Here is a 12,751-nt window from a genome sequence, read left to right as displayed (position 1 = left end):
GTAGCACAATCCTGTCCGTCATGAAATTACCACACACTGGTATACTTAATTCATACTAACTCTCTGTGAAATCTTCCCGAAAAGAATAGCTGAGAGCTACTTTGATGATTACACTACATGCTTCACGTCGTCAGCTTGGTTTACACAAAGAGCGTAACTCCATAATAATTTTGATAATTAAAATAAATTACATCGAAACACAAATTACAAAAGAAAAACCTCGAACTGATTACTATCGTCCTACTATTAACCTGATGGGTCAAACAGTTTTATAAGCACGTGGTACTGGTCTCACAAAGTACACCCCACGTGGGTTGAACATAAAGAAATGTTGCTATATTGAAAAATATTGTCAAGACGAGACGTTATAATCTCACGCACATTCGGATTTAAGATTGATGATCTTAGTTAGACTTACGGAACATCCACACGTGGTTCCACTTTACTCACAAAGTAGTGACAAAGCAACTACTGGAAGATATTCTGAACTTCACACTCGAATTACACTGCATTGCAATTTATGATAACATTAGATATTTTAGATCTAAACCTAAAATAAAGGTGATTAAATTTTCAGTTAGGCTGAACTTAAGAAATCCATTGTCCTATGACGCGATTAGCCAGAGGTCTTACCACTTCAGGCGCTCGCCACGGACTGACTGCTGTGGGTCCCTACCGAGGGTGCTTAACAGATACAAACGAAACTGATCAGAGAGGCAGCTTCCTATACCAACATGACAAGGGACCGACAGGACCATACTAAGAATAGAAACCTCTCTGCTTTTAGATAGCGTAGCTACCTGTTCCGACGCTGGTCCTACTGTTCTCTAGCAGACAGGCTTGTCTGCTACCATCAAGCATGCAACTAGAAATACATTTGCTCATTCGTCATTTCACACAGAAGGGACAGTATCTCATCATATACAGTATATAAAAGAAAGGGGATGTAAGTTCCATATGAGACTGTGTGACATGAATTACAAACAAACTGTGTTTTAAAGTCTAGTAGTGTGACAGATCGTTCTTGAATATATGTAAAAGTAACACGTTCCACTGCTCAATGCTATCTGGGAGGATAGTCATAAACACCATAGCAAATTTAGAAGTGGAATGTATGCCGTAAATGACAACAGTTTTAATAGAATTAACATGAAAGGAATCCAACAGAGACCTTTCACCATCTCACCTAGGGTCAGTGGAAGAAATGTAGCTTACCAGTTCTTTCGTACGTAAAAAGCTGTTATTTAATTTCGTTTTATTCACATGTTCCGCAAGTTCGAAGATCTGCTGAATATATTTCTTTGCGATGTAGGGTGTACCCGGTTTTATTTAATGGAATCTCAGTTAATCTAATCTGAGCTATTGTACAGATCCCATAAATTGCTTCAGTATAGTTTATTGGTGTGCCACAGTACACTGCTTTGCATAAAAATGTTTTGATACAACAAGTTATTTTTTGGATATGTGACACTGCTCGTTAAGCAATTGTTAATAAATGGTTACAATTTGCTTGTTTTTTGAAAGTGTAAACGAACCGTTACAATGAAATATGCTTATCAACAACCATACTGCCTATGATTTTTTCCACTGTGTTTCGAAATTTGTCTGAGAGTCTACCGGTGTAGACAGTGGACGATAAACACAGTACTGCAAGTAGTTAAGTGTTGACACTGGGCATAATTTACGTGTAACTATTTTGTGAGGTATTTCCGGATTAGAGTGAATTTTATTTTCCAGAATCACACAGTTTCGTAACATGGGCACGTTCACTCTAGCCTTTGCTTCCCGGCCATTACACTTGGCCGGAATTTGAGACTAGAAATAAATAATAAATCGGAACATACACCTGAGCACAAAGGACTTCCATTTGGCGGAACAAAGAGCCTTGTGCAGCGTTCCATTTTAATTAAATGAAAGCCAGAGATAATTCAGTCAATAGTTGGCATCACACGGAAGTCCGTTCTTTGAGGGAGAGTGCTCGGAAGCCAACCTGAGGGGTTGGAGAGAGGACCGCATTGTTTCCAGTAATGAGAAATATCCACACTCGGCTGTGGGCACACGTACACACACAGACATGGGTACTCGCATACTCACACACGCTCGCACGCACACCCACACACACTCACTCACTCTCACACACACACACACCCACACACACACACACACACACACACACACACACACACACACACACACATTACAGAGAGGAGAATGGGATGCCCGGAATTCTGGTGGTTCCGCTATGAGAGGCAGGTAGGCACGTCTATCCATTCGTGGAGATCCATTTCGGTAGCAGCGACCACACCCGTGTAGCATCCAATTTCATCGCGTACTTGACGACTAGTAATTCATAGTAAGCAACCCAGTTACAGATTCAGGCAGCATGGTGTATGTTCCCTCCTAGAGGTTGCTATCAGAGATTATCAAATATAGGAATCGGACACTTGAAACGGCTCACATTCGTTTGTAGTAGCTACTTGTACAGGGTGTTTCAAAAACGACCGGTATATTTGAAACGGCAATACAAACTAAACGAGCAGCGATAGAAATACACCGTTTGTTGCAATATGCTTGGGACAACAGTACATTTTCAGGCAGACAAACTTTCAAAATTACATTAGTTACAATTGTCAACAACAGATGGCGCTGCGGTCTGGGAAACTCTATAGTACGATATTTTCCACATATCCACCATGCGTAGCAATAATATGGCGTAGTCTCTGAATGAAATTACCCGAAACCTTTGACAACGTGTCAGGCGGAATGGCTTCACATGCAGATGAGATGTACTGCTTCAGCTGTTCAATTGTTTCTGGATTCTGGCGGTACACCTGGTCTTTCAAGTTTCCCCACAGAAAGAAGTCGCAAGGGTTCATGTCTGGCGAATAGGGAGGCCAATCCACGCCGCCTCCTGTATGTTTCGGATAGCCCAAAGCAATCACACGATCATCGAAATATTCATTCAGGAAATTAAAGACGTCGGCCGTGCGATGTGGCCGGGTACCATCTTGCATAAACCACGAGGTGTTCGCAGTGTCGTCTAAGGCAGTTTGTACCGCCACAAATTCACGAAGAATGTCCAGATAGCGTGATGCAGTATTCGTTTCGGATCTGAAAAATGCGCCAATGATTCCTTTGGAAGAAATGGCGGCCCAGACCAGTACTTTTTGAGGATGCAGGGACGATGGGACTGCAACATGGGGTTTTTCGGTTCCCCATATGCGCCAGTTCTGTTTATTGACGAAGCCGTCCAGTTAAAAATAAGTTTCGTCAGTAAACCAAATGCTGCCCACATGCATATCGCCGTCATCAATCCTGTGCACTATATCGTTAGCGAATGTCTCTCATGCAGCAACGGTAGCTGCGCTGAGGGTTTGCCGCGTTTGAATTTTGTATGGATAGAGGTGTAAACTCTGGCGCATGAGACGATACGTGGACGTTGGCGTCATTTGGACCGCAGCTGCAACACGGCGAACGGAAACCTGAGGCCGCTGTTGGATCACCTGCTGCACTAGCTGCGCGTTGACCTCTGTGGTTGCCGTACGCGGTCGCCCTACCTTTCCAGCACGTTCATCCGTCACGTTCCCAGTCCGTTGAAATTTTTCAAACAGATCCTTTATTGTATCGCTTTTCGGTCCTTTGGTTACATTAAACCTCCGTTGAAAACTTCGTCTTGTTGCAACAACACTGTGTTCTAGGCGGTGGAATTCCAACACCAGAAAAATCCTCTGTTCTAAGGAATAAACCATGTTGTCCACAGCACACTTGCACGTTGTAAACAGCACACGCTTACAGCAGAAAGACGACGTACAGAATGGCGCACCCACAGACTGCGTTGTCTTCTATATCTTTCACATCACTTGCAGCGCCATCTGTTGTTGAAAATTGTAACTACTGTAATTTCGAAAGTTTGTCCGCCTGAAAATGTACTGTGGTCCCAAGCATATTGCAACAAACGGTGTATTTCTATCGCTGCTCGTTTAGTTTTTATTGCCGTTTCAAATATACCGGTCATTTTTGAAACACCCTGTATATAACCATGTACCGTGAGTCCTAAGCAGACACGATTACGATTAAAATTACAGAGTAAAATTCTATACTACACACGTTCCGAGATTTCCGGAAGCTGAACAGAAAATTGGAACAGAGATCAACATAAACATCATTTCCGCCCTTTTTATTGCTCATCAAAACCACACATCGCATGTTGTATCACCATAAAGTGTGTCCTTCACAAGTGGTGATCCGGAGTGCTTTACATACGGGTACCTCTAACACCCAGTAGCACGTCCTCTTGCATTGAAACATTTCTGTATTCGTTGTGGCATACTATCCACAAGTTCATCAAGGCACTCTTGGTCCAGATTGTTCCACTCCTCAACTGCGATTCGGCGTAGATTTCTCAGAGTGGTTGGTGGGTCACGTCGTCCATAAACAGCCCTTTTCAGTGTATACCAGGCATGCTCGTTACGGTTCATATCTGGTGAACATGTTTTGGCCACTGTAGTGGAGCGATGTCGTTACCCTGAAGGAAGTCATTCACAAGATGTGCACGATGGGGACGCGAATTGTCATCCATGAAGACGAATGCCTCCCCAATATGCTGTCGATATGGTTGCACTATTGGTCGGACAATGGCATTCACGTATCTTACAGCCGTTACGGCGCCTTCCATGACCACCAGCGGCGTACGTCGGCCCTACACAATGCCACCCCGAAACATCAGGTAATCTCCAACTTGTTGCACTCATTGGACAGTGTGTCTAAGGCGTTCAGCCTGACCGGCTTGCCTCCAAACACATCTACGACAATTGTCTGGAGGAAGGCTTATGCGACACTCATCGACGAAGAGAACGTGATACTAATCCTGAGTGATCCATTCGGCATGTTGTTGGGCCCATCCGAACCGCTTCATGGTGGAGTGTTTGCAAAGATGGGCCTCACCATGGACGTCTGGAGTGAAGTTGCGCATCATGCACCCTGTTGGGCACAGTTTGAGTCGTAACACGACGTTCTGTGGCTGCACGAAAAGCATTATCAACATGGTGGCGTTGCTGTCAGGGTTCCTTTGAGCCATAATCCGTAGCTAGAGGTCATCCACTGCAGTAGTAGCCCTTGCGCGACCTGAGCGAGGCATGTCATCGACAGTTCCTGTCTCCATGTATCTTCTCCATGTCCGGACGACATCGCTTTGGTTCACTCCGAGACGCCTGGACACTTCCGTTGTTGAGAGCCTGAGCGAGGCATGTCATCGACAGTTCCTGTCTCCGTGTATCTTCTCCATGTCCGAACAACATCGCTTTGGTTCACTCCGAGACGCCTGGACACTTACCTTGTTGAGAGCCTGAGCGAGGCATATCATCGACAGTTCCTGTCTCCGTGTATCTTCTCCATGTCCGAACAACATCGCTTTGGTTCACTCCGAGACGCCTGGACACTTCCCTTGTTGAGAGCCTGAGCGAGGCGTGTCATCGACAGTTCCTGTCTCCATGTATCTTCTCCATGTCCGAACAACATCGCTTTGGTTCACTCCGAGACACCTGGACACTTCCGTTGTTGAGAGCCTGAGCGAGGCATGTCATCGACAGTTCCTGTCTCCGTGTATCTTCTCCATGTCCGAACAACATCGCTTTGGTTCACTCCGAGACGCCTGGACACTTCCCTTGTTGAGAGCCTGAGCGAGGCGTGTCATCGACAGTTCCTGTCTCCATGTATCTTCTCCATGTCCGAACAACATCGCTTTGGTTCACTCCGAGACGCCTGGACACTTCCCTTGTTGAGAGCCTAAGCGAGGCATGTCATCGACAGTTCCTGTCTCCATGTATCTTCTCCATGTCCGAACAACATCGCTTTGGTTCACTCCGAGACGACTGGACATTTCCCTTGTTGAGAGCCTGAGCGAGGCATGTCATCGACAGTTCCTGTCTCCATGTATCTTCTCCATGTCCGAACGACATCGCTTTGGTTCACTCCGAGACGCTTGGACACTTCCGTTGTTGAGAGCCTGAGTGAGGCATGTCATCGACAGTTCCTGTGTCCATGTATCTTCTTCATGTCCGAACAACATCGCTTTGGTTCACTCCGAGACGCCTGGACACTTCCCTTATTGAGAGCCTGAGCGAGGCATGTCATCGACAGTTCCTGTCTCCATGTATCTTCTCCATGTCCGAACGACATCGCTTTGGTTCACTCCGAGACGCCTGGACACTTCCGTTGTTGAGAGCCTGAGCGAGGCATGTCATCGACAGTTCCTGTCTCCATGTATCTTCTCCATGTCCGAACAACATCGCTTTGGTTCACTCCGAGACGCCTGGACACTTCCGTTGTTGAGAGCCTGAGCGAGGCATGTCATCGACAGTTCCTGTCTCCATGTATCTTCTCCATGTCCGAACGACATCGCTTTGGTTCACTCCGAGACGCCTGGACACTTCCGTTGTTGAGAGCCTGAGCGAGGCATGTCATCGACAGTTCCTGTCTCCATGTATCTTCTCCATGTCCGAACAACATCGCTTTGGTTCACTCCGAGACGCCTGGACACTTCCGTTGTTGAGAGCCTGAGCGAGGCATGTCATCGACAGTTCCTGTCTCCATGTATCTTCTCCATGTCCGAACAACATCGCTTTGGTTTACTCCGAGACACACCTGGACACTTCCCTTGTTGAGAGCTCTTCGTGGCACAAAGTAATAATGCGGACGCGACCGAATCGCGGATTTGACCATCTAGGCATGGTTGAACTACAGACAACACGAGCCGTGCACCTCCTTCCTGGTGGAATAACTAGAATTGATCGGCTGTCGGACCCCCTCCGTCTAAAAGGCGCTGCTCACGCATGGTTGTCTACATCTTTGAGTGGGTTTAGTGACATCTCTGAACAGTCAAAGGGACTGTGTCTGTAATACAATATCCATAGTCAACGTCCCTCTTCAGGAGTTCTGGGAACCGGGGTGATGGAAAACTTCCTTCGATGTTTGTATATGGCTGACTCTTGACACACAAGCTCAGTATTACAACCAGAATACTGCAACACAGTGCCTCAAAGTTACCAATTAATTAATTCTGTAAGTCTGGTGTAACTTGTTGGGTGCAGATACCTCGTAAATTTTTCAGTGTTTGTTACTTAAAAGACTGTAATGTAATTATGAAAAATTATTGGAAAATGATATTGTGAGCCTTTGTGCTAGAATCTCTGTTGGTCAGGGAAATTTGTATCCTATGAAATTGAAAGAATATGTTTCAAGTATTGCAATAACAGCAATAACATCGTTGGGCGCGACCACCCACAGAGAGAGAGAGAGAGAGAGAGAGAGAGAGACGGAAGGGACAGTGTTAGTTGTATGTTATTAGCTGTGAAGTATTTTCTCAGTGTGGCGGCCTCAAGGGGGTTAAGAGTATGTGTAGTATTGTAACAATGGTGAAGGCATTGTGGATCGATGAGCGAGTAAATATCTGGTCGCAGTACAAAGCTTGCAAGATGTACTGGCAACTGAAGTATTGGAAGAAGGGTACTGTGTGGGCATGAATGTTGCTCTTTACAGAAGAAGAGCCTGTTCCCATTAATTACTGCCACGTAATGCATTACGTTGCACCACTTGCAAATCGCTTCAAAAAATCGAGCCATTTAGTTTGTCAGTTACGTATACAGCTTGCCAATGTCGTACACGCAATGTGTTGTCATTACAGTGTTTTTAAGTGAATTGTAATTTACTTTAGCGTTGTTCTACTTCACTAACCATCAGTAGGTTCCTTCACTTTCACTATTATTGCAAGGTGAAACATAAATGAAAGAGATAACATTATTTCAACTGAGATAATTTTTTGGAATGTGGCAGTTAATTTAAAATCAATCTGTACATTAAACTAGTGTCAATATCGCAACCCGCTGTGATCACTCCAGAGGAGGGTGTGAAAGAGGAGGCTTGAACAAGCCTGCTGTTTGGGATCGCGTTCGAATTTCGTCGAATAGTTTTCGACGCCTCCTTGTCGTTTCAGCCTCCTTACAGAGCAAAAGTTGTGGTCACACTTCACTCCAAAGGGTTGTGATCATGAGCAATGGGGTGCTGGCCACTATGTCCTTAAGAAAGGCTTGAATCACGCGCAGGGTGTCAGCAGTACGTGCTGGCCCACGATGTCCTCAGTAAAGGGTTGAATCGCCTGCAGGGTGTCAGCAGAATCAAAGGTTGTCAGTGGCGTAGCCCTGTTGCTGCGAAATATGGTTTCGACAGCGAAATTCGTGGGAATGAGCTCCCCAAAGAAAAGGGAATGTTTCATAGACGCCATTTATCCCACTCCTAAGGCCTTTTCCAGTCGATTCCGAGCGGCGGAATGTCTGAACACACATAACATAACCGTTTCATTTCAGCTTATGTGTCACGTTTACGGAGTCCATCGCAGAAGCGTTAAAAGGCTGGTTTAAATGTGAGAAAGAGGGGATGTGACGAGCATCCCATAGTGCGACACGTACATAGTGGCGTTGGTCAGAATTATGGTAAAGATTGGTGTCAATGTGACATCATTAACCAGCCTCACGCCTCACACGAGCTCCTGACTTCTGGACTTTCTTTCCTATGTGCCCACACCTTAATGTCTAAAGCTTTGGCAAGCTCGAGAGTGAAATCGCAGGGTGCCACGCTTTAGTACCACTACAGAAGGCTGTAGGTGCCTTTGAAACTTATGGGTCGCAATGGGAGACAATTATGGGGCTTAGGAAAAGTGATGCTATAATTGTGATGAGCAGTGTAGTCCACCATGCTGGTCTCAGACAATGAGTGTCGCAATTGTCTCCCTGGAAATAAGGCTTAACGGCTTCGCTGTTACGAGTGACCCTAACTTACAGCCGCTGCGACGGAATGTTGCAGCAAAATGGTACCTTTGTTTACTACCTTTTGATAACTCTCCATTAAAGCGCCCCCGTTTGTGGTCATACTATGTGTTTGGAGAGCTTCTATATTTCTCGGAATGTGAAAAGAAATGGCGGCGCCGTTCCTCCCCACCGTGGCGGCAACTGAACAGCGAGAAATGAAGCGGGGGCGGCTTGATTTATTCGCGGCACCTGCGGCGTGATTTTTCGATGTGTGGGGCCGCGGCAGATGCTCTGGGCCCAGCACCGCAGAGCTGCGCCATCGCGTGACGCACGGATATCGCGCGAGACTACAGCCGAGTGCAATGAACTCCACAGAGCTCTGCGCCGCTGTCTTTTTCTCTCTTTCTCTCCCTTTGTGGTGTTCCACATATATTTCATCAGTGAAGTATTTATAAGCGGAAATTTTAGAAATGACAACATTTTCCGCCTGCGCGGTATTTATTTGACGTAACAATCTTCTTAGGTTTTCGGCCATATCTCTACGTTGATATAATATTTCGACGGTCAACTTGGCAGCCGTCTTAAGACAAGACGCCACTGTTGCTGAGTCACGTGGAACTGATGCTACTCTGGTGGTGGTGGCATAGACAGTAACGATCATTCGAAGCAAAAAAAAAAGTCTCGAATGAAAAACAGCCCACAGTTCCACTGAATTATGCTTATTTTAAGCGTTGACAATGGTTCCTGCTATAATAATATAGCCTTCGTCAGAAGTCATACACACTAATAATAGAAAAATGACTTAGCCCAGCGGCTGCGTCAAGACCAAGTAAAGTTTCACTACTGGCCATTAAAATTGCTGCACCAAGAAGAAATGCAAATTGTAAACGGGTATTCAGTGGACAAATCATTACATTTTCACGCAGTTTGGGTACATAGATCCTGAGAAATCAGTACGCAGAACAATCACTTCTGGCCTTAATAACAGCCTTGATATGCCTGGACATTGCGTCAAACACAGCTTGGATGGCGTGTACATTTACAGCTGCGCATGCAGCTTCAACACGATACCACAGTTCATCAAGAGTAGTGACTGGCGTATTGTGATGTGCCAGTTGCATGGCCATCATTGATCAGACGTTTTCAGTTGGTGAGAGATATGCAGAATATGCTGGCCAGGGCAGCAGTCGAACATTTTCTGTATCCAGAAAGGCCGTACAGGACCTGCAACATGCGGTCGTGCATTATTCTTCTGAAATGTAGGGTTTCGTGGGGATCGAATGAAGGGTAGAGCCAAGGGTCGTAACACATCTGAAATGTAACGTCCACTGTTCAAAGTGCCGTCAGTGCGAACAAAAGGTGACCGAGACGTGTAACCAATGGCACCCCATACGCCGGGTGATACGCCAGTATGGCGATGACGAATACACGCTTCCAATGTGCCTTCACCGCGATGTCGCCAAACACGGATGGGACCATCATGGTACTGTAAACAGAACCTGGATTCATCCGAAACAATGACGTTTTGCCATTCGTGCACCCAGGTTCGTCATTGAGTACACCATTGCAGGCGCTCCTGTCTTTGATGCAGCGTCAAGGGCAACCGCAGCCATGATCTGCGAGCGATAGTCCATGCTGCTGCAAACGTCTTCGAACTGTTCGTGCAGATGGTTGTTGTCTTGCGAACGTCCACATCTGTTGACTCAGGGATCGAGACGTGGCTGCACTATCCGTTACAGCCATGCGGATAAGATGCCTGTCATCTCGACTGCTAGGGATACGATGCCGTTGGGATCCAGCATGGCGTTCCGTATTACGCTCCTGAACCCACCGAGTCCATATTCTGCTAACAGTCATTGGATCTCGACCAAGGCGAACAGCAATGTCGCGATACGATAAATCGCAATCGCGATAGGCTACAATGCGACTTTTATCAAAGTCGGAAACATGATGGTACTCATGTCTCCTGACACGAGGCATGACAACAACGTTTCACCAGGCAACGCTGGTTAACTGCTGTTTGTGTATGAGAAATCGGTTGGAAACTTCGCTCTTGTCAGAATGTTGTAGGTGTCGCCACCGCCGCCAACCTTGTGTGAATGCTCTGAAAAGCTAATCATTTGCATATCACTGCATATGCTTCCTGTCGGATAAATTTCGCTCTCATGTCGTGGTGTAGAAATTTTAATGGCCAGTAGTGTACATACGGCACCTTATGTCCTCTGCCACTACCACTCAGTGGTAGTAAACATGGGGTCTAAACTGCGTACCTTAAGAGGTATGAGCACTTCTTCATCTTAGATACTGTTGACCACATCTCTTCTGCTGAACAAATGCTCATGGCTCTTAAGACAGTGGTTCCAAACGAGGAAGTAATTACCCCCTGAGGTGTAAAATTTAATTTTGTTAAGGGTAAAAACCGAAATTGAACATTTGTGTTTTGGCCACAAAATTAAATTCTTCTTGCAAGATCATCACTGTTATTATTATTTAGTAAGACTGTAACACTCATTACATAAGTTACCAATAATTACGTCTTTTTTCCAAACACTGGCATAAATCCATGACACTCTGAGAGGAACGTACGAACTTCTCCTTCACGTAGTCCGCTCATTACACACATAATTTGTACTTCGTTTAACGCATCTCTGGCAGTAAAATTAAGTTACATGCGTCATATATGGCGTAAATATCTCATGAAAATGCCATCTCGAGTAGTTGATAGTACCTGCTAGAGACCATAAATTGGTTCAATATTCACTTCGTTACAGTAACATTAAACTAATTGACAACACAACAGTAATTATGTAACCGCTGCTACACTGATTTATGGCCTACACTGTATCATTATTGTTATTATTATTAACAGTAGTAGTAGTAGTAACAGCGGTCAGACACAAAGCATCGGCAGTCTGTAGTTTTCCACAGTCTGCCAGTTTAAAAGTAAGGAGTAGTTTACAAATAGTGCGCCTAAATACAGTTCGCACATTTTAATTCTGTTGATTTTTCATGACGGTGCAGGATGTGGGTAAAGCAAGTTTCGCTAGGGAGAGGAGTGGTGGAGAGAAAATAAGTCTTGTAACATCTGTCTGCCTTCAGTGTGGGTAGTCATGTTTCCTTTTGGAGAAGTCTAAAAGTACCGAGAATTGTTTCATCTTTCCATGAAAAACGTTGTCACAAGTAAGCCATACCAACTGCAAAAGCTTAACATCGTTTATCTTTCATCATTTTCAGAATGGACGTATTCAATGAAAATACTGTTCCATTCTTACGTTTAGTTAGGAATTGATGTTAAACATGGTGGAGAAGTGGGGCAGGCAGCCGGGGGGGGGGGGGGGGGGGGGGGGAGGGTACTAAACTATATCTGATTTCCCTCATAAACATGATGGTGAATGGGCGACGGGGTGGGGCGGGGGTTCTTGCCAATGTCTAATAGTCTTCAGGCGTAATGATCTCAAAAAAGCAGGGAACCATTGTCTTAAAGTACGCGCTTTAGAGTCAACGTTTATTAGAATTTTTTGCTTGGGATGATTTTTCCCTCAGTACTGACCACTCCTCTTGGGTCACCATATATATAGGACAGTGGAGAGTAGTCAGCACATAGACCAGGTACTCCGAGAACTGCCCCCAAATTGGTTCAAATGGCTCTGAGCACTATGGGACTCAACTTCTGAGGTCATCAACCCCTAGAACTTAGAACTACTTAAACCTAACCAACCTAAGGACATCACACACATCCATGCCCAACGCAGGATTCGAACCTGCGATCGTAGCGGTCGCGCGGTTCCAGACCGCTCGGCCACCCCGGCCGGTGTACTGCCCCCACTACAAAAGATACTACCAGCGTCACCGTCAATCAAGGCAAAGGAAAATGAGTTTAGGCGTTTTTAATTTTACATTATGTATTGAACAATCGAAGTCCCTCAGCCATCTCGTTCGAAGAAGTACTT

The sequence above is a fragment of the Schistocerca gregaria genome, chromosome 1, assembly GCF_023897955.1.
Source record: "Schistocerca gregaria isolate iqSchGreg1 chromosome 1, iqSchGreg1.2, whole genome shotgun sequence".
In the NCBI taxonomy this organism is placed as follows: Eukaryota; Metazoa; Arthropoda; class Insecta; order Orthoptera; family Acrididae; genus Schistocerca; species Schistocerca gregaria.
The sequence above is the reverse complement of the archived record's forward strand: the minus strand, read 5'-3'. Positions refer to the sequence as shown.